General features: G+C 39.1%; 1 protein-coding gene across 2 annotated transcripts in view; it reads right to left on the bottom strand.

Annotated features, from left to right (window-relative positions):
- ELOVL7 (ELOVL fatty acid elongase 7) overlaps positions 1-23,325 on the bottom strand; it is a 90,491-nt gene that overhangs the window by 45,031 nt on the left and 22,135 nt on the right. The window contains exon 1 of one of the 2 annotated variants that reach the window (XM_012775639.2): positions 10,449-12,086. The exons of the other annotated variant lie outside the window; for it this stretch is intronic. The gene's annotated coding sequence lies outside the window, so the exon portion shown is untranslated. Of the gene's footprint in view, positions 1-10,448; positions 12,087-23,325 lie in introns of those variants that run through there. 2 annotated transcript variants of the gene reach the window in all.

Raw genomic sequence — 23,325 nt, forward strand, 5'->3', positions numbered from 1 at the left:
CTCTGGGAGGCCGAGGAGGGTGGATTGCACGAGGTCAGGAGTTCGAAACCAGCCTGAGCAAGAGCGAGACCCCCGTCTCTACTATAAATAGAAAGAAATTAACTGGCCAACTAATATATATAGAAAAAATTAGCCAGCCATGGTGGCACATGCCTGTAGTCCCAGCTACTCGGGAGGCTGAGACAGCAGGATTGCTTGAGCCCAGGAGTTTGAGGTTTCTGTGAGCTAGGCTGATGCCGCAGCACTCACTCTAGCCTGGGTGACAAAGCGAGACTCTGTCTCCAAAAAAATAAATAAATAAAAGAAGGGAATCTTGACATTCACAAAAACAGGGATGAATCTGGAAGATATTATGCTAAGTGAAATAAACCAGGTACAGAAAGACAAATATAAATATAGTGTGATCTCACTCACATATGAAATCTAAAAAAGTTGAACTCATAGAAGCAAAGAGTAGAATGGTGCTTGCCAGGGGCTGGGAGTAGGGAAATGGAGAGATATTGGTCAAAGGGCATAGTTTCAATTAGACAACATGAATAAGTTCCAGAGATTGATTTTAGGCTCTCTATTGACTACAGTTAATAGTAATGTGTTATATACTTGAAAATACTAAGAAAGTAGATCTTAAATGTTCTTATATAAAAAATGGTAAGTATATGAGGTCTGGATATGTTCATTAGTTTGATTTAATCATTTCACAATGTATATACATATCAAAACATCACATTATATACTGTAAATATGTACATTTTTTATTTGTCAATTATACCTTAACAAAGCTGTGGGGGAAATTATGTTCCCACATAGCTGACTTCATCAAGTGAGGTTTGAAACCATTTCCTTTAGGTGTGGGTTCAGGTCAGCACAATTTTTCCATCTGCTTTATCCCCTATGTTAGTGGTTCTTAGACCTGGTTGAAAATCAGAATCACCCAGAAAGAGATTTGGATTCAGTTCGTGTTTGGGAAAATTCTGATAATGGGCCAGGTTTGGGAACCTTTTCTTAATGCCTCATAAATCATTCTCAGACATGACAACACCCACAATACAAGAACAGGCATAAAATATGTGACAAAGGATTCTGTGAATGGAGGTCACCTGGACATGATGAGGCATCTGGGTCAAGAAGGGTAGGAACAGGAGGGGTAATCAATACTGGAAAAGATCAATCGGGTGACTCAAAAGAACTCACAAGGGTTTGAACAGATCTTTGAGTCAGCACACACAGCCAGGATATAATAGTTTATATCCTCTTATTTTGAGGGGTGAAACACGTGTGAAGTTCTCAAGCATCTGTAAAAGAGAAAATCACTACTACATCTCAGGTCTTAATAAATTACAGAAAATTAGAACATAGGCCTTATTATTTAGGCAAACAAAACTGACTGAGACAAATATCAAATAAGGATACTAAATACCTTCCTGTTTTTTCCAATGGAAATGTTACAGAATCAGGGAAGATACTTTTGACTGCAAGTAACAGAATGCTCAACTCAAAATGGCTTACCCCATAAGGGGACATGTTATCTCACAGAACAAGAAGTCCCAAAATATGGCAGTTCTTCTGGGTTGGTAAAGTTCTGTTTTGTTATTTTTACAGAAAATGATAGTGGCAGCCATTCCAAATATCACATTCTCAGACACATTCATTTAGAGTGATAAAAGGGAATTTTGTCTGTGTTTTGGAGCTTCAAAACCCTTTCTTGATGTTTCACAGAAGGCCCTTAAATGTCCCTTCCAAGAATTGCATCACATGCCAACATCCAAATCAAGCACTAAAAAAGTAATGGGACTTCAGTGATTTCTTTGTTAATCTGTTTTGTATTTACCCCCTCCTAACTCTTCAAGTGATATGGAGAAGTATATGGCTCAGAGAAAAAGAAGAATTCTGAAATAAGGAGGAAGAGTGGTCAGCCACAAGGAAGAAGGGAGGTTAGTACTGAGAAACAATATTGCTTTTTTTTTTTTTTTTCTTGTAAAACGATGTTTACTTAAAAGGGGTGAAAAAGAGAATAATGAATTTACCAACATGTTTTAACAGCCCCATCTCTGAATCTCTTAGTATATTACTTGTTACACATTCTGGATCTCTTTCTCCCATTTTTAAATCTTTTTTTTTTTTTTTTTTAGATTTTTTTTTTTATTTTGGCATATTATGGGGGTACAGATTTTAAGGTTTCAATAAATGCCCATTTCCCCCCCTCCCCCCAAAAGTCTGAGTCTCCATCATGACCATCCCCCAGATGGTGCACATCTCACTCATTATGTATGTATATACCCGCCCCCTCCCCCCTCCCACCTGCCCGATACCCTATTACTATAGTACCTATGTGTCCACTTAGGTGCTACTCAGTTAATACCAGTTTGCTGGAGAATATATCTGGTGCTTGTTTTTCCATTCTTGGGATACTTCACTTAGTAGTATGGGTTCCAGCTCTAACCAGGAAAATATAAGATGTGCTATATCACCATTGTTTCTTATTACTTTGGGCCGGGTGGTGGCTCACTCCTGTAATCCTAGCAGTCTGGGAGGCGGGTGGATTGCTCGAGGTCAGGAGTTCGAAACCAGCTAAGCAAGAGCTAGACCCCGTCTCTACTATAAATAGAAAGAACTTAATTGGCCAACTAATATATATAGAAAAAATTAGCGGGGCATGGTGGCGCATTCTCGGGAGGCTGAAGCAGGAGGATTGCTTGAGCCCAGGAGTTTAAGGTTGCTGTGAGCTAGGCTGACGCCGCAGCTCTCACTCTAGCCTGGGTGACAAAGTGAAACTCTGTCTCAAAAAAAAAAAAAAAAAAAGAAAAAGAAAAAATAGAGATGACTCTGCAACACTATTTCAAATATGAACTGAAGTTCAGACAACCTAAGCCAATCCAGGTGTTCTCTGCCCTTCCTGTTGATATGTGCTCAGGATAAACTAATCTTGATTTTTGTTCAAATAAAACACAATTAATAAGTGAATGAGTTAAGAATGCCCAATAAGTTAAGCATGCTTCATAGCACCATAAGGCTTTCTAGTGACTTTTATATATCTGCTATTTAGAATTATCTCATGCCATAGTCTCTCTGATACAGACAACACACTATAAATTTATAAACACAGAGAGCACAGGGTTGGAAGTATTATACACTTGTAATTGTTGTTATACAATTTCCATGCACTTATGTTATTCTAACTGATATACAGCATATTTAAATATAATGGGCATTTCACACACCCCAATAACAATGACATAGTAGTATATATTAACACTCTTTCTATATAAATAGACTCAGGCTTGTCTTAAATTCAGATTTAAGAGTAGTCATGCCCATGTCAATCAGGACCACAAAGCAAATACCTTTATCATCCCTTCCATTTCTTACCATTCCATTATTCGATCTCGATTTTCACTTCCTCATTTTCCCTTCATAAAGGGATTTAATAAGATTTAGATGCCTCTGGAAAAGATAACATATGCATGACCCCCCAGACTAATTCAAATCACATTTCTGTTTGGCTCAAGCTCTGCAGCATCATCATGACTCTTTGGTTTGAGCCAAGAGGCAGACAAACCTAATCTTAGACATTCACTTAACAACCTCGACATGTTAACAAGACAACCTGTCAGAAATGAAGACATCTTAGAATGTTAACAATATTAGCAATAGGCCCTACTAGGAAACACAAATTCATGTAAAACCGTTAGCACAGTGCTAAACATTGCGCTATTTATTGTGCTTATTATGACTCTTATGATAACAGAGGGCCTCCCAGTCTAAGCAGAGCAATCACTATTCTTCCCAAGTCTCTGTTCCCAATTCAGCGTTCTATGATTGGAGAGACAAGGCAAACTTAGGAAAGAGACAAAGACTCTTTAGGGTAAATAAAGGACCTACTCAAATCATCATCAGGTGTAAGATCAGTGGTAGGCAGTGGGAAATAGGATGATGAAGACAAAGGCCATGCTCTCAGGCCCCCTCAACATGTGTGAAGAGTCTAGATTCCAGGATGAGTAAATCTCACAAGAGAAAAGCACCCTAAAAACTGTACAGATGACAGTGACCTTAGGGACCAATTGGGAACATTTCTGTGTCAGAAATAAGTATCTCAAAGGCAGTTCAATTCCTATTTGTAATCTAAGTCCTAGTACAATGCCTTGAATAAAAATAGGTGCTCAATAAATATCTACTGAATGACTTTTAAAATGTTGTAAACTCAGGAAAATAAGGCAAGGCAAGGGGGCCAGACCAGATGCTCTGTTCCTTCAGCCTTCTTCCCTACTTTTTTTTCAAATGAATGCAAAATATTCCTCTCATTAATCTTCTCTTCACACAGGAAGTTAACTTTTGACCATCTATTATTGTACAAGGAAGTGCTGAGCAGGATAGAATATTATTTTTTAAGTATAGTTCCTGAATTCAAACAGCTTTCAATATTGCAGGTAAAAGATACCTATTCAGATACCTACAATGAGCTGAGACTTGAGAATAAGATAACAATAGGCAAAACTGCGTGCACCTGGGAGAGAGGAGCAGTATGCCTCACAAGCAGAGAGACCTTCAGGGGAAATTCATTCATTTATTCAACCAGTATTCGTAAGTACTGGTTATATGCCAAACACTGCTTTAGGTGCCAATGCCAGAGTAGAAAACAAAACAAAAATCCTGTCTTTGTGAAATTATGGAAAAGTTCCAGGTGTATTTCCAGAATGTTTGTTAGTCCATTTTGGTACATGTACAAGACTAAGGATAGGAACAATAGAAAGATCAAGGCAGCAAAAGTAGATTCCAGTGGTTCATTGTGGAGGAATCAAAAGCCAGACAGGCTAAAGAACTTTATTGAGACTTAGTTCTGTTGACAGTGAGGAGGCATTACAGGTTTCTCCACTTGGGAATGTCTTAATCAATGTGGTGCTTCCAAAAGATTAACTGGGCGGTGGGGTCCAGGGCTGGGTGACAGAGGGTGTGGTTTAATTGTTCTCCTTGGAGAACAATTATGCACTATTGCATCCTACTGGGAAGGACCCAGAATAAGCATCACTTCCTCTGAGATGTTATCACTGATGCAGCCAGTCAGGATTAGGTGCTCCACTAAGGTGTCCTTGAAATAATCTGTCATCTATGACAGCACTTACAGCATAGGATTACAAATGCCTGTTTATTAATCCTTATCTTTTCTACTTATCAAGAGGAAAGAAACTGAATTTCATTACCTTTGTATTCCCAGTGCCTAGACTAATGCCTGGTTTGTAGCAGAAAATATTTGTGGCATGAGTAGATAAGCAAGTGTCACGGATTGAATTGTGTCCTCCCAAAGCGCCTTATGTTGAAATCCTGACTCCTAGTACAATACCTCAGAATATGACAGAATGTGACAGAATGTGACCCTAATTTAGACAGAGGGTCTTTACAGAAACAGTCAAATTAAAATGAGGTCATTAGGGTGGTTCCTAATCCTATATGACTGGTGTCTTTACAAAAAAAGGAAATTTGGACCAGGCATGGTAGCTAATGCCTATAATCCCTGCACTTTGGGAGGCCACAGTGGGAGGATCACTCGAGACTAGGAGTTCAAAACCAGCCTGGGCAACACAGTGAGATCCCTATCTCTGCAAAAAATTTAAAAAAAAATTAAAAAAAATAAAATTGCCAGGATATGGTGGCAAGTGCCCGTATTTCCAGCTACTTGGACAGCTGAGGTGGAAGGATCCCTCAAGCCCAGAAATTTCAGTCTGCAGTGAACTATGATCACACCATTGCACTCCAGCCTGTGTGATGACAGAGTGAGACCATGTTTTTAAAAAAGGGAAACTTGGATACAGACACGCACAGAGGGAAGAACGCCATGTGGACATGAAGATGTCCATCTCCAAACCAAGGACAGAGACCTGGAAGAGATCCTTCCCTCACAGCCTTCAGAAGAAACCAACCCTGCTAACATCTTGCTTTCAGATTTCCAGTTTCAGAAGAGTGAGATAATAAATTTCTATTGCTTAAACACCCAATTTGTAGCACTTTACAGCAACCCTAGCAAACTAATTACCAAGTGAAAATGTTCACTCAACTTAAAGAAAAATCTAGAACCAGAGCTCAGGATTAAGGCCAGAGTTAACTATAAAAAGAGGTAGTAATTAACATGGGAGCAGAATCAAATCTATGTAAGAAATAATATAGGAGGAGATATGGCAAAGGGAATTACTTCAGGGAACACCCATGTTTAGGAAACAGAAAAAGAAGCCAAGACAAATATAAACAAGCAACAGTCAGGACTGGGCACACTGGCTCATGCCAGTAGTCCCAGCACTTTAGAAGGCCAACGCAGAAGGATTGCCTGAGACCAGGTGTTCAAGATCATGCTGGGCACCATAGGGAGATACAGTCTCTACAAAAAAAAAAAAAAAAAAAAAAAAAAAAAGCCACAGTCAGAAAGCTACAGAATAAAGTCTGGTAGGAGCACCAAAAAGAAAAATAAATGGTCAAAAAGAAAATGTAACAGAAACAGGAAACAGTAAGAACTGAGTTGTATTTTCATTTATAAAGTGCCATTAAATATCCATGCCAAGATTCATTCCACCTCACAGGGCATATCCCATTTCCAAGAGACATCTTTAATGCACTTTTTTTTTTTTTTTGAGACAGAGTTTCACTTTGTTGCTCAGGCTAGAGTGAGTGCCCTGGCATCAGCCTGGCTCACAGCAACCTCAAACTCCTGGGCTCAAGCAATCCTACTGCCTCAGCCTCCCAAGTAGCTGGGACTACAGGCATTCGCCACCATGCCCGGCTAATTTTTTGTATATATTAGTTGGCCAATTAATTTCTTTCTATTTATAGTAGAGACGGGGTCTCGCTCTTGCTCAGGCTGGTTTCGAACTCCTGACCTTGAGCAATCAGCCCGCCTCGGCCTCCCAGAGTGCTAGGATTACAGGCGTGAGCCACGGTGCCCAGCCCTTTAATGTATTTTTATCTGTTCACAAGTTAAGTGTGGAGCTTCCATCATCAGAATCTATTCCTGAAAGAACAGATCCAGAGTTCTCAGGGTCTTCTGCATCACCCGTACAGCTGTGGGAATTCTTACAAGTATCCCCAAATCTGAAGAGAGGTAAATGGAGAGGATAGATTCTGATTACAAAGTGCAGCACGGGAGAATTTTGAGGGGTGATGGAAATGCCTGTATCTTAACTGCGGTGTTGGCTACATGATTCTATGCATGAGTCAAAATACATACCAAAAAAGTAAATTTACTGAATATAAATTTAAAAAAATTTTTAAACTAACAGAAAAGAAAGCAAATCATATTTAGGAGAGAAGAAATTTAGGCTATATCAGACCTCTCTAAAGCAGTTCAACGTCACCTGGATTAACACTTACAAAGTTTTATAAGGAACAAAGCATAACTCAGGACTATTATACCTAAGATCTTATTCAAGTATAAGGGCAACAGAAATATCTTCTCAAAAACAGAAGAACTTAGGGGATGTTCATCCATTAACCTTCTTGAAAAAAAGATGACATGATGAAATCTAGTGATTATAGACATGAATCAAAAGAAATAATTTTGGAATGAAGAAACTCTTTTAAAAAGACTGATGGTAGGCAGCACCCATGTAAATATAGAAAGAATATTAGGATTATAGAATAGAATGTAAATATTATAAAATCCTACAACATAAAGACAAAATCATTTCGTTCTCCTAAAATACTACATACTCATTCTAGAGGATTTAAGCAATGGAACAAAATGGTTTTTTCTTTAAAAAAGAATATTAAGAAGTTGGCGAAATGTTGACAGTATTTGAGGATGGGTAATGGTAACTGGATGTCAATTTTATGTCTCTACGTTTGTGTATGTCTGAAAATTCTAGTGTAAAATGTTCAAAAGATGAAGGAAAGAAAGAATGTTAAGGCTAACAACTGGTATTGGTAGTGTCAAAGAATCTAAGATAGAAAACTAGTTCTCCAGTGTTGAGTGAAAGAGGATAAAGAAAAAGAACTACTGAATGCTGAAACTAGCAAATGATTTGTAAACTTCCAGAGCGGTAGAAATCCAATCCAGCTCCTTGAGGGGTGAGGAGGCACTGAAAATAGTATAGATACATATAATATGCATCCTACAAGAAGGGTTGAACTGGAGGCACTCCTAGAGTTTGTCCAGCTGTGATGACTACATTTCTGAGGATTTTCCAAGAAAGACTTAGACCCAACACTCAGCCCAACTGACTTCTGGGCTCTTTCCCATTCTATGTTGCATGCTAGTCAAGATATTCATTATCTTGACTAGAAAGAAAAAGAAGATGGTAGAGTGAAAGGCAGTTTTATTTCAAGAATGAAAACATCCTGAATACATTCATAGGACCAGGAAAAGTTGGTGGTAAAGGAGAAGCTGAAATTGCATTGAGTATGTACATGTATATGCCCAAGATATGTATGCCATGTATCTTCAGAAGTCTGCATTCACAGGAAGTCAGGACAAAGCAGGAAAATAAAGAAACCATAGCCCCAGGTGAAGTTCCCTGGCCAAACTGCAAAACTGACAGGCAAGAGAAAGTCCCTATTTCAATACAGGCATTCAACCTATAATCAACTAGGTTTCTAAACTGCATTTGCATTTCAGTTGCTTAGAAATTCAAAGTATTTCATTCACACAAATGCACAATAGGCACATAGTTTTCTAGATAAGCCACAAACACTGACTTAGCCCACAATGTGGGTAAGTACAGGTTTAGCTAGAGTTCTGGTTTTGAGAAATGGAGAGACAATCAATCAGCACAACAGAAGGAATGAGGCCGCATTTCCTAGGGCCTCAAGATAACTTTATTAGGGTGTATCTTAAACCCAGGGATCTCAGTCTGCCCTCAATCCATCATGACCTTAACCTCACCAAAAATGTCCCAAGTACACAATTGCCTAACTCCCTCAAACAAACAAATAAAAAGTCAATTTATTAAATTGCAACTCATGTTGGCTGGTTATTGGAAAGAAAATAGTTTCATCATTAATTCTGAAACTTGCATGTGTGCATTAGATTCTCCTGAGATACGTGTTGGAAGGTGTATTTCCAGAGCCTCCCCTTGCAGGCAGTCCCATCTAGGTGGTCTTTCAACCACACTTAGGGAAACATGCACTATGATTCTCTGGTTTCATTTTTTAAGACAATGCTTGTCGACACAAATAAATCACTGAGTGTTTTAGGTACCTAAAAAAAAATAAAATAAAGCATTTCTTATAGTATGAAAGAAAATGTTTGGGGGCTGAAGAACTAGACAAGAAGGTTGGCCTAGCCTGGAACAGTACCCTTGGGATCCTCTCCTGCTACATATTAATACTTAACACACACCTTCATTTCCCATTCATGGGTGAGGACATGGACATTGTAATCCCATACTGAAGGGGAAGGGAGACAGTGAGTTCATCCATTTATTAAAGGCTTTTCATATGAGTTCTTCTAAGCCCACTGCTTACCTAAACTTCTGTTTAAAGAGTTTCTATGGAGAGTTCATGATGATAGGAACATCGTTCTATCCAAACTGATGACAGATTAGCCTGTTATCTCTATATGATTATTCAGCTGAATAAATTATTAAATTATACAACTATGTCATCCTACAGCACATTATATGTAACCAGTACTGATGCTGTACTCTTGTGCACTGGGACAGCCAGGTCAGTTTTTCAGGGCTGGCATCCAATCTATTAGTTAGGCACTCAGTTATCACTCAGTTATCAGTTATCACACTCATTAAGTATGTTGGTTCTCACTTCTGCATGTACCTCTATATTTGGTAGTCATTATAATGCATTTCATTTGTAAACATGTCTCTCCTTACCTAAAATTCTGTAAGTTTGTACAGGGTAGGGTGTGAAGGGTAGTAAGAGTGTCTTGAGCAAATTTGTATTTTGCAAAGTACTGACCCAGGAGAAATGAGTCAAGGAATAAAAATCCACTGTATTAAACAACCAACCAATAAAAGAAATTATCATAGTTGACATTTTTATTTGTCTTTTTTTTTTTTTTCTGCACTGGGTAGCAGGAAGGCCCACTTTTCTCACTTACAAATTTAAGTTGGAAGCATAAGTAAATAAGGCATATTTATCTTGACATGTCAAGGTCAACTTCTCAACTTTCTGTTAATTGTATTCTATTTGTGCTCTCACCCTTTATTAAGAGGCTGTATGTACTTGATCTTCTCAAAAGATTTTCTTTAATGAGATTTGATTCTCAAAAACTTGAGGAATGTGTTTTCATTAAGGTCAGTTGTACCTTTTGTTAAAAAACCTTTAGGGGCCGGGCATGGTGGGTAGCTCACGCCTGTAATCCTAGCACTCTGGGAGGCCGAGGCGGGTGGATTACTCCAAGTCAGGAGTTGGAAACCTGAGTAAGAGGGAGACCCCGTCTCTATTATAAATAGAAAAAAATTAATTGGCCAACTAATATATAGAAAAAATTAGCCGGGCATGGTGGCACATACCTGTAGTCCCAGCTACTCGGGACGCTGAGGCAGCAGGATTGCTTGAGCCCAGGAGTTTGAGGTTGCTGTGAGCTAGGCTGATGCCACGGCACTCACTCTAGCCTGGACAACAAAGCGAGACTCTGTCTCAAAAAATAAACAAATACAAAATAAAAAAAACTTTAGGAATAAGATTAGTTGTATTTTATTCATTTGAATTATGATCATTTAACCAAATCCTCATACCTGGAAGGAAGACACAGTATAGTTACAGTGTGTATGTGTGTATGTGTACACACACACTATACTCTGTATATTAATAGTATACAAGATAGTAAAAATTAGCATACTGGGCATTCTAAGTGTTTCTCTTTACTGGCTTTACTTTACTAAAGTAGTTAATCTGACCTGTTTCCTGATAAGTATTAGGACTCTTCCTCTTTTCCACTACATTTTGTTGGAAAGGCTAATAAATAATGACATACCAAGAATAAAGATCAGAAATTGAGAAACTAGGGCCTATATAATGTACATAAAGGCCACCAACCTTTATCTTCCTTTGGGGTTCATTTGCCAGTCTGGTTTCCTTTTTTTTTTTAACAGGAGAAAATCATACAAATTTATTTAATGTAAGTTCTATGTGACATGGGAGCCTTCATAAGGATATGAAGACCCCTGTATATATTTTATGCCAGTTTTGATGAAGAGCGGACAGTCAAGGAAACATATGATTGGAGGACAAAAGAGTATGATCTTATGGTGCTAAATTGGAGCAAGGCCTGTTCAGGTCCTTCTTGGTGTCTCTGTCTTCAGCTCCTTTTATCTGGGTATAAGGAGGGCACTTCTCAAATGATCTTTTAACCTGCTTCAGGGAAGAAGGGCAAGGGGAAGGTGAGAGTAGCCTTCTGCTTCTACTGTTTTCTTAGCTGCCAAAGTGCCATATTTGGGGGTGGCATGTACTAACCCCCTCACTGATATTATGAGAATTCATAATTCAATGTGTGTGCTGTAAACAACTTAGAAAGATGCATAGTACAGACCTCCAAGAAGCTATTATACAACCCAGATTTCCTATTGCCTCCTGGAGAAGAAGTTAAAGTCCTCTAAACTTTGAAGAAATGACCAAAGCCTATGTTAAAATAAATCACCATTTGCCATATAATTTGCAGCCAATCCAAGACCCAATAACATGAATGACATTATTAAGAACTAATAACAGTCATATCTAATATAGCCCAGATCACATACTGGCACCCTGCAGGTTGAAAAAAGCTGCCAGATATATTTCATTAGTATGGCACAACTTGTAAGTTCTCTTGGGGAAAAAAATGGGAATTTTTTCCCAGTCTAGTTTCAACTTTGAGGTTTACTTGCTAAAAATACAAAAAATTAGGCCAGGCACAGTGGTTCACACCTGTAATCCTAGCACTTTGGAAGGCCAAGGCAGGAGGATTGCTTGAAGCCAGGAGTTCAAAACAAGCCTGAGCAAGACCCAGTCCCTACAAAAAATAGAAAAATTAGCCAAGTGTGGTGACGTGCACCTGTAGTCATAACTACTCAAGGGGCTTAGACAGGAGGATCACTTGAGCCCAGGAGTTATGAGGTTGCGGTGAGCTATGATGACACCACTGCACTCTATCTAGCCCAGGCAACAGAGAGGTCCTGTCCCCCCCGCCCCCCCCAAAAAAAAAAAATTTTACCAAAATTCAGTATTGCTACAGATAGGGTTGACAAGAAATACACTTCTTGTTATTGCTAATATAAATTCCCTAGAAATTTGATGTGTTCTTCCTCTGTATAGCAAATCGAAAGATACAGTATTGCAAAGACTGCTGAATTAGTCAAAGTACACATAAAAATGCTTCTTTATCCTTTGCTTACAGTATGTTACTAATTCGACCAAATTATATATCCAGCATATGTCTAAAATGTTTTAAGTAAAATATTATAAAAACCTTGATGAAAGGCCGGGCGCTGTGGCTCACGCCTGTAATCCTAGCTCTTGGGAGGCCGAGGCGGGCGGATTGCTCAAGGTCAGGAGTTCAAAACCAGCCTGAGCAAGAGCGAGACCCCGTCTCTACTATAAATAGAAAGAAATTAATTGGCCAACTGATATATATATATATATATATATAATTAGCCGGGCATGGTGGCGCATGCCTGTAGTCCCAGCTACTCGGGAGGCTGAGGCAAGAGGATCGCTTGAGCCCAGGAGTTTGAGGTTGCTGTGAGCTAGGCTGACGCCACGGCACTCACTCTAGCCTGGACAACAAAGTGAGACTCTGTCTCAAAAAAAAAAAAAAAAAAAAAACCTTGATGAAAACCAGTAAAAAAAAAAACCTTGAAAAAATTTTTAGCATAAATTAATTAAAGTCTAAAAGTAACTTTTCATAGTAGCTTACTACAGAGAAATTTATCACCTAACAAATTCCCAAAGGGTCTGATAACCACATAGCTGAAGATATGATAGAAGTGTTATTCAAACTCCTTTCTGATAGAATTTTTTATCTCAGAGAATCAATCATTGTATTAAAATGTAGCCCTACATGAATCATGCTCAATCATGTGTTGATCTTGTATCTCTACCCAAACATCATTCTCAGGGTTCTTAGAAGGCTGAGCTATGGCTTAAAGACAGTGGCAAGGGACTAAGGCAAGGAACAAAAGCATACCCTAGATAAAATTCAAACTTCAAGTAGAAGCAGCACTCAGAAGAGCAGAGCAAAGAGCTGAGAATGTGTGAAGGCAACAGAATCAATCATGGGTCCCGGAGAGACAGAAATGGAGCCTCTGTGAGGACCACGCAGTGTGACAGGGATGCCAGAACCACTGATGGCTCTGCAAGGAGGGCTGGGCCATAAGGGCCCCTGCCTCCCAGAGATGGCAAGCGAGAGGAATGGATTGAGCAGAACTTTCAGTTTACATGTGCAATCTCTTGAGTGGATGTTTGGGACTTTTCTTTCCTGCTTATCTTTATTCCACCTTATGTTAAGACCATTTGCATAATGGGGTTGTTTTTAACTCAAATAGCATCTTTCCCAGCCACACTCATTGCAGATTCTGGCCTATATAGTAGCATTTTCCTCAAGGAGCTAATGTGTGTTTTTAGCACAGTTTATTCACTTGAAAATTTTGGTTCCATAGAGTTGTGCTTTATTTGTCTACAACCTGATGATGAAATCCTTAAGGTCAGCAACTATTTTTAGTCATTTTGTATTCCCCCAAAATCTATCACAACACTTTTCATGGAATAGATATTCAATTAATATATGCTGATTAATTTATCCTTCTTCATTCTGCATGTTTCCCATTTAGATGTTATGAATATTCCAATATCTTTTCCTAAATGATGTAATCATGTCTTGTTAAAAAATCATTAAAAATTTTTTAAAAAAGGATAGTAATAATATAAAATCTCTTCCTCAAATCACCAATGTCATCCTACTTTTCCTCTTACCCTAGCTCTCCTTTATTTCCTACCGAGAATGCTTCTCTATTTACCTAGTGCTATGGTTGAATGTGTCCTCTGAAAGTTCATGTGTTAGAAACTTGGTCCCTAATGCAGAAGTGTAGAGAGGCAGGACTTTTGGGAGGTGACTGGGTCATGAGGGCTCTGCCCTTAAGGATGGATTAACCCATTCTTGGATGAATGGACTAATGGGCTATCAAGGCAGTGGATTAGTTATCAGGAGAGTGGGTCTGTTATATCTCTCGTGAGCTCCCTCACCACGGGATGCCCTGCACCACCTCAGGACTCCACAGAGAGTCCCCACCAGCAAGAAGGCCCTCCCCTGATGCAGGCTCTTGATCTGGCTCTTCCCAGCCTACAGAACTGTAAGAAATAAACTTCTTTTCTTATAAATTACCCAGTCTCAGGTATTCTGTTATAGGTATTCTGTTATATCCCTTATAGCAAAAGAAATCAGGCTAAGACACCTAGTCTCAATCTTAATCTAAGTCCTTAAAAAAAATGAGAACTATAAATAAAATCTTGAGGGGAAAGGAAGGAGCACAAAGTAACAAAGGGATCCTTGCCAATAAGTCTGACAACAGAGAACTAATTTTATTGTTTGGCATGTATTTTATCTTCATCAGAAAACATGTGATGGGACAGACAAAAGTCTAACTGGTTGTGACCTATGTTGTTAAATCAATAACAATAGTGACAAGCTACCAGATTTCACATGAAAAAATAAAGAATGGGCATAAGATAATGCAGTAAGGGAAAGGGATTGCTCCTGAGCAGAGCTGACCTACTGTGCACCTGCAGTGGAGATTCTGGACCACAGCACCCCTAAGGGATGCTTGATGGCAGGTGTGCCTCTCCTCAGATAACCGTCTTGCTTGGTTAAAGGTTATACACAAGGTTAAGGACCTCCCTCTTGCTAAACCCAGAAGCTTCTCCTGAGTTCTCATCTACCCTGAATTCCCTGCAGCCCCACCTTGCTGACCTCTCCTTCCTTCCCAAAGCTGTGACGTTGGTTTTCAGAACATAGCACTCCTCTGATTGGCCTCAGGCCTTTCCATCATTCAGCCCTCATGGTTTTGTTTAGCTGGTTCTTTTCTTCCAATACCCCTGCATGGGAGGCTTTCTCCTCACAATCCTTGGTACTCTCTTTTCCTTTGTATCTTCTCACTCTTAATACAGTAGTAATGACCCCAAGATCTGCACTCTGAACCCCAACCTTTCACCCATGCCAGGGTCCATTATTTCCAACCACCAATAAACATCTTCACTATTTCACTGTCAAAAGAAACCTAACTGATCCCAAAAGGAACTCATCTTGCCTAGATTCTATCTTTGGCCAATTGGCTTCTTGATCCAGCACCTCCACAGGTGTTAATGGCTTAACTTTTCTTTTGATCCAAAACATTGGAATCCTCTTTGTGCTCTTTCACCTCCAATCTGTGAGCTGTTACAAATTCCTCTGTCTGCTTCTACCTACTCTTATATCCCTTAAATCCATGCTTAGGGTTAATCTTATTAGCAGGAAAAAAAAGTCCTAAAATAAATACAATTTTCATCACTTTTTTCCCTTCTCAAGAATGTACAATGACTCGCTATTCTAAATGACATCAAGTTCCAACTCAGCTCCATTTTCTGACTCTACTCTCCCCATACAAATGTACTTCTCACCACTCTGTACTACTATCTAAAGTTAAAATCTTTACTCCCCCCTTCAGTAAGCGATGTCCTACCTGACCCCTTCACTCCCTTACCAACCTCAAAAGCCATCAACTGTTTGTTTTTATTTCAATCACATTTTTTCTGTTAACAGAAAAGGGAACTGGGAAGACGTCAGAGAGTACTTGGTAAAAGACCACTCGTCTGGTTGTAGTATATAAGGATTTGCAAAGAGGAGAAGCAGCAGCCAAACTGGACAGGTAGATTGGGCTGGATAATGAAGGTCCCTAAGGGCAAGAATGTCACAGTCCTTTCTCTTAGACACTTAGCTCTCAGGTAAAAACACTGACACAATCCTGAAATGATGATAAAGCCCAAACAAGTAAAACAAAATACTAAGGTCTCCCTTGTGACCACTACGTATGATGTTCGTAAAAACAAACACTTCCTGCCAGGGGAACTTTGCCACTATGTGCCTCAGATGAAAGCAGTTCCTCTGCTTTTATAAATTAATCAAGAGGTTCAAAAGCAAGGCAGCCACAAGGACAAGCTTGGTAAGCAACTGCTCTGACAAAGGTCGGAAAGACTTTTCTCAGTAGCCCAAATCAACTTGTGCCAACCTGGAATCTTCACTACTGGGGATCTTGCCATTAAAAAGCTATCTTAGGCCTGGCGCAGTCGCTCAGGCCTTGTAATCCTAGCACTCTGGGAGGCCGAGGCAGGCAGATTGCTCGAGGTCAGGAGTTCAAAACCAGCCTGAGCAAGATCGAGACCCCGTCTCTACTAAAAAAAATATAAAGAAATTAATTGGCCAACTAAAAATATATAGAAATATTAGCCAGGCATGGTGGTGCATGCCTGTAGTCCCAGCTACTCGGGAGGCTGAGGCAGCAGGATCACTTGAGCCCAGGAGTTTGAGGTTGCTGTGAGCTAGGCTGACGCCAACGGCACTCACTGTATCCTGGGCAACAAAGCGAGACTCTGTCTCAAAAAATAAATAAATAAAAATAAATAAATAAATAAAAAGCTATCTTGATCAAAGTTTTAAAATTGGTGGTTCTGAGAAGAATATCATTTTCATAACAAGTTACTAGAAGCAACCAAATCTATGAAATGGGTCAGTTGAAGCTTACACAGAAACTCACAAGGAAGCAGCACAACCACAGATGCCAATCAGCTTTCTCATCCAGCCTCAGTAGTCATCTTGGAGTATTGCTCAAAAATTGAAGAGGTGTTAACAGATCCTGTGAGGAGATTTGCAGGGAGTTTTCTTGAAGAAATAAAAGGAGCTAACCCAGCATACCACAGGCAGTGCAACTAGGCACATCTCCTGAAATCAACTGTTGAGTCTACTTCCTGAAGCAAGGGAGTAGAGAGAGTGCTACCCAAGTCATCCAAGAGAATAACAATGGTGCCCACTTATTGAAGGCTCTGGGTCAGGCACCGTGCTGGTGTTCCATACACATTATCACATTCAATACTCACTGAAACCCTATGAAAGAGGTATCATGATCTTTATTTTACAAGTAAGGAAACCAAAGCTCAGAGAGGTTAAGAAACTTGTTCCAGATCACACAGTTATTTTATTTTTTTAAGAGATGGGGGTTTCACTCTGTCACCCAGGCTGGAGTATTGCAATCATTGTTCACTACAGCCTTGAACTCCTGGGTTCAAGGTCCTTCCACCTCAGCCTCCTGAGTAGCTAGGACTACAGGTACACACCACTGCATCTGGCTAATTTTTTATTTATTTTTTTGTAGAGATGGGGTCTCCCTATGTTGCCCAGCTTGGTTTTGAATTCCTGGCCTCAAGTGATCTTCCCACCTCAGCCTTCCAAAATGCTGGGATTACAGGTGTGAGCCAGTTATTAAGTTGTGCAGGAGGTCTTCAATGTTCAACAGGACTCCAGTCTATTCTTATCCACTATAGCATACAGCTTCTCAGTGTGGAAGGTGGTAAGAACAAGATGGTGAAACAGATTTGGTCAATCAATCAACCAACATTTATTAACACCGTGGTCAGCTGGCCCTGTCCTGGGAATTCAAAAGTAAACAACAACTTCACACCCACTAGGATGCCTATAATTAAAAAGACAGGCAATAATAAGTATTGGTGAGGATGTGGAGAAACTAGAAAATGCAATCATTGCTGATGAGATTGTAAAATGGTACAGCCACTATGAAAAACAGTTTGGAAGTTCCTCAAAAAGTTGAACACAGAGTTACTGTGTGACCAAGAAATTCCTCTCCTAGGTATATACCAAGAGAACAGAGACCATATGCCCACACAGAAACGTGTACATGAGTGTTCATAGCAGCATTATTCATTAACAGTCAAAAAGTGAAAAAAAACCAAATGTGCATATACTAATGAGCCAATAAATACAATGTAGTATATCCAAACAAATATTATTCAACAATAAAAAAAGGAAAATGTACTGATTCACACTATAATATGGATGAACCTTGAAAACACTATGCTAAGTAAAAGAAGTGAATCACAAAAGACTGTATATGCTCTTATTTATATGCAATGTCCAGAAGACATTGGCAAATCCATAGAGGCAAATAGAGGCAAATCCATAGAGACAGAAAGTAGAGTGGTGGTTGCCTAGGCCTAGGGGATTGGGGGTTGGTGGCAGGGAGTGCTAATGAGTACTGGGTTTCTTGTAGGGGTGATAAAAATGTTCTAAAGTTAATTGTAGTCATGGCTGCATAACTCTGTGATCATACTAAATGTCACTGAATTATACACTTTAAATGGCTGAATTGTGTAGTATGTGAATTATATCCCAATAAAGTTGTTTTTAAAAAGTGGACTAGACAGAGTACTTACCTTGTTGGAGCTCACAAACAGTTATACTACATAACATATGCTCTATGACAGCAATAAGCCTAAGATGTTTTAGCAGCAAAGTGGGGGCGGAGGGCCAAAGTTAAGAAAGTCTTCCGGAGAAAGTCACATCTGAGCAGACCATTCAAAAGATAAGCAGGAGCTAAGCTGGTGAAAAAAAATATATTATCCTGCTATACCCCAAAGGTAACCTGGGACTATCTAACAAGAAAAAGTTAATACAATCTATACCGGCAGTCTCTGATTATTTAATAATAATTGGATTGACCTTTAAAACTGAGATGGCTTGTGGTTCACATTGCTAATCTCCCTTGTCCACCATGTAGAAAAGTCTCAGAAAAGAATAAAGGTAGATTCAGGAATAGAAAGTTCAGGCCCCCGGGTGGGATGAGTCTCCTAATTCTGGGATGAAATCTGGAAGTGTCAATCATCTACCTTCTGAAGGTTATTACAGCCAGCCTCCTGATAAGGATTAAGTGTCACCCTTTATAGAAACAAGAAATAACTGAAAATTTATGTGGTAAATATGCTTTAGCAGGTCGTGACAGTTCTGTTGACATTAGGGAAAGTGATATAAAACTGAATGCAAACTGTGAGGCAGAGGTTCCCTCGACCGAAGTCTCCCAAACACAGTTGGTGAAGTACTCACCAGGATTTTCTAGCACTGCCCAGAAGGGTGCTGTGAATGAAGGTTTTATGAGACAGAACCATCTCTAGAGAGGAGAACAGGATTAGTCAACCTCTTTTTGCCTTAATTTTACCAAACCACCTTCTCATCTGGACCTAAATCTCCTCAGCAGAAGTATCCACATACATGTTTGCTCAATCTTGGCTTTATCTATGTATACGACCAATTTTACGTGTATGACTTCTGGAATTCTAGTTTATGAACCAGTTTCTTGGATGTCACTGGCCTTGCATTAACTCACTGGACCCTAAGAACATACTCTTCCCCACCAAACACACTAAATGACTTACATACACAAGTCCCAAATTGGCCAGTGTGAGGGGCCGTCCACAGAGACTCCACATAGACACAGCTTCCCAGAGGTGTGGGCAAAGTCCTCTGGATGATCTTATCTTGCTATAGTGATCATTCTGACCAGTAAACAGAAAATTCAGGGCTGGAGACTCCTTCCTACTGCCCTAGCCCCATTTACTTCTCCCAAAATCCCTATCCCACAAAAAGCTTCACATGCACTACCCTGCAGCTAACAGGAACCTATAAGAGGATCCTACAGAGTATGTGAACTGATCAACTTAAATTCAAAGCACTTACGGAATTCTAAGTGGTGGTCTTTAAACATACACTAGCAAGCTAATGTAATGAACTGAAGTCAAAACTACTATTATACAATAATCAGCCTACATGATTTCCCCTAACAAATGTGATTTTTAATTGGATTAAGAAATTTCTAGCATATTTTCTCTCTAAATAACCCACATGAAAATGCTTGTCATTCTTTAAATGCTTCTGTTCACTCTCTCCTATATGGGAACATAAAATGATGGAAAATACTGGCAAGATAAAAACATATATCCAGAATCATACAGTTGAAAAAGAATTTAAGATTACCTAAATCTGCCCCCTAAATTCAGATAACTAAATAAGCAGATGAGTATTTTATTTATTTTTTTAGCATTACTCAAAGTGAAGTCAGAAAAACCTTGGGGAAGTCATCTATCTTGGCTTACTTCACTGAAAAGTAGGAACTAAAAACAGACGTGTTGTAAACCTCAAATACATACAATGTATTTTTACAAATAAACTTAAAATGGTGGAGGCCTTTAGGTTTCTAAAGCAGAGATGGGACAGTGGAGTTGTGCTATAGCCCACACATTATGGTAGCTTTTATGTGCAGTCAAGGGAGTGAAAGACATCTTAGGCAGACCTGAGGCACATCCTGGAAGGTGTGGGATAATAGTAGTAATCGCAAGACCAGAACCTGAGTCTGAGCTCTGAGCACCTGCTCTGCAACCTGAGATCTGAACAACTTTAATCTCTGAGTCTATTTATTACCTAGAAAATCGGTATAATACATGCCCCTTAGAAGAGTTTCGTGAGGATTAATTACACGGTCAACCTTAAGCACAATACAGTCTAAAACAGGATTTACCTTAATAGATTGGGATCAATAAGATAAGGTGAACTTCTGGAGGGCAAAGAATAAATGTCATTCACCTATAACCCAGCACAACCCACAACATCCACAAAGTCAATTCTAGACAAACAGGCCAAATTATACTATAACAGGATTTTGAAACAAGGTCAGCACTGGTTATCTCAACTTGTGGCTCTTTGAAAACTATATACTGCCAACACCACGGCAGCTTCTCTTCCAGTTGACACTTTAAATATTTCAGACATTAACAAGTATATACAGTAATTTAGCACATAATGGATATACATGCATTTTAGATTATTGGGGAAAATATAGATTAATTGATAAATGATGTTAGGATCAATGGATACTAATCGGAAAAAAAAATAAAATTGGAGTCTCATACTAAAACACACTTCAGATGGATCAAAAATTTAAACATAAAAAGTGAAGTTATAAAAATACCTGGTGGTTGGTGGAAACTGAGTGAAAGGTACACAGGATCTCTCTGTACTAATGTTGCAATTTCCTGTGAATCTATAATTATTTCACAATAAAAAATTTTTAAAAATTTGGTGAAACTTGAGATAATTATTTTCTAATACAGAGATGAGGAAGGCTTTTCCAATGATGACACAAAACACAAAAGTCATAGATGTAAAGATTAATTAAATATGACCACCTAAAATTAAACATGTGGGTAGTCAAAAGCCTAAACATACAAAGTCAAAAGATGATTCAAACTGAAAGAATAATTTATGTAAGCTCATAACCCAAAAGGCTACTTTCACATACATAAAGGCTTCCAACAAATTAAAATGAAGAAAACCAACATTTCTCATCAGAGAAATGGACAGAGGGTTTATAGAAAAGGAAATACAAATAGCTCTAAAATATATACAAAAAGATGCCCAGTGTTACTCAACAATGTCTCAGATGCAAATTTAAATTAGAGGGAAACACCATTTTTACTTATCAGATTGGCAAGGTCATAAAGTTTAATAATACACTTTGTTGGCCAAGGTATGGAGAAACATGTACTGTCATAGACTGCTGGTGGGAATGTGAATTGGTACAACCTCTAGGGGAGTGACTTGGCAATATCTACTGTAACATAAATATTTTAGGTGTACACTTAATACTTGTGTGAAAGGTGCACATATGAGATTTTTTATTACAACAATAATTTAATAGCAAAAGAAGTGGAAACAATCCAAATTTCCACCAATATGAGGCTTTTTAATAAACTGGCACATCTGTATCATAGAACACTGTGCCATAAAAAGGAATGAAGTTATAAAGAAGAATGAAAGCGTAAAGTAGCCTTTAGCTATAATGCTATGGAATAACTGCTGAAACACATAATTAACACCAGATACAAGAAAAGTAATTCCTTTTATGTGCACAGACTATCTCTGGAAAAAGTAATAAGCAATTGATAACACTGGTCACTTCAATAAAGTTAAAAATTGAAACATAAGATACATGTATTAATGCTTCCTAAATTTTGTGGCCACACATAGAAGGGAGTAAACTAAGCAGTAATTATCACAAGTATACACATTTACTGAGCACTTGGTATAGGGCCTGAAGTTACAACATACTAAAAACAGATTACTCACTAAGCAGAGAAGAAAACAACATCAACACAAGCCAAACAAGTAGATAGCATAGATTTAAGAAAATCTTACATAGACCTCACTCAATATACTGAAAATGAGCTGACAGAAATTAGGTGTTATCTTTATAGCTCACTTTCTTCCTCATTTCCCAACCTAGCACAGACTTAAGAAAAAGCAGGTACTCAACCATTGATGATTGAATGAATGACTAGTTGAATGGATGGGATAAATGGATAGCCAGATGGATGATGAACAAATAGAGTAATGGCTAGAAGGAAGAGTGGAAGTTGAAGGGCTGTGATCTACCTCTGTTCCCATTTCCATCTGACGCTGGGCAAGTCTAATCTCCTTGTGCTTCCCTGTACTAAGAGAGGTGCTAGAATATATGTGTTTAAGAACCAGCCGGGCGTGGTGGCTAACACTTGTAATCCTAGCACTCTGGGAGGCCGAAGAGGGTGGATCACTCAAGGTCAGGAGTTCCAAACCAGCCTGAGCAAGAGCGAGACCCCGTCTCTACTAAAACAATAGAAGGAAATTAATTGGCCAACTAAAAATATATAGAAAACATCAGCCGGGCATGGTGGTGCATGCCTGTAGTTCCAGCTACTCGGGAGGTTGAGGCAGGAGGATTGCTTGAGCCCAGGAGTTTGAGGTTGCTGTGAGCTAGGCTGACGCCATGGCACTCTAGCCTGGGCAAGAGAGTGAGACTCTGTCTCAAAAACAAAACAAAAAACGTGATCATAATGCCTACATGGCTTGGTGGATATTAATACCACTGTGGTACACAAAATGATTCTTTTCCCCTAACCCTCAAATATATTCATGACCTCATCCCCAGAATCTGTGACTATGTTACATGACTAAAGAGATTCCAAAGATGTAATTAAGATTAGAGACCTTAAAATAGAGAGATTATCCTGGATTATCCAGGTGGACCCAATGTAATCACATGAGCCCTTAAAAGCAGAGAACTGTCTCTGGCTGGAAGGAGGCGGTGGCAGAGATACCTGAAGCATGACAGTTGGACGCACTGTTGTGGCTCTGGGATGGAGGGGCCCACATTCAAGGACTAGACAGGGGCCCCTAGGAGGTAAGGGTGGCCTCTACCTGATAGCCAGCGAAGAAACAGAGACCTTAGTCCTACAACCACAGGGAACTGACTTCTGCCAACAATTTGAATGGGGTTGGGAACAGAT

This window comes from Microcebus murinus, chromosome 11 (assembly GCF_040939455.1).
Source record: "Microcebus murinus isolate Inina chromosome 11, M.murinus_Inina_mat1.0, whole genome shotgun sequence".
Taxonomy (NCBI): domain Eukaryota; kingdom Metazoa; phylum Chordata; class Mammalia; order Primates; family Cheirogaleidae; genus Microcebus; species Microcebus murinus.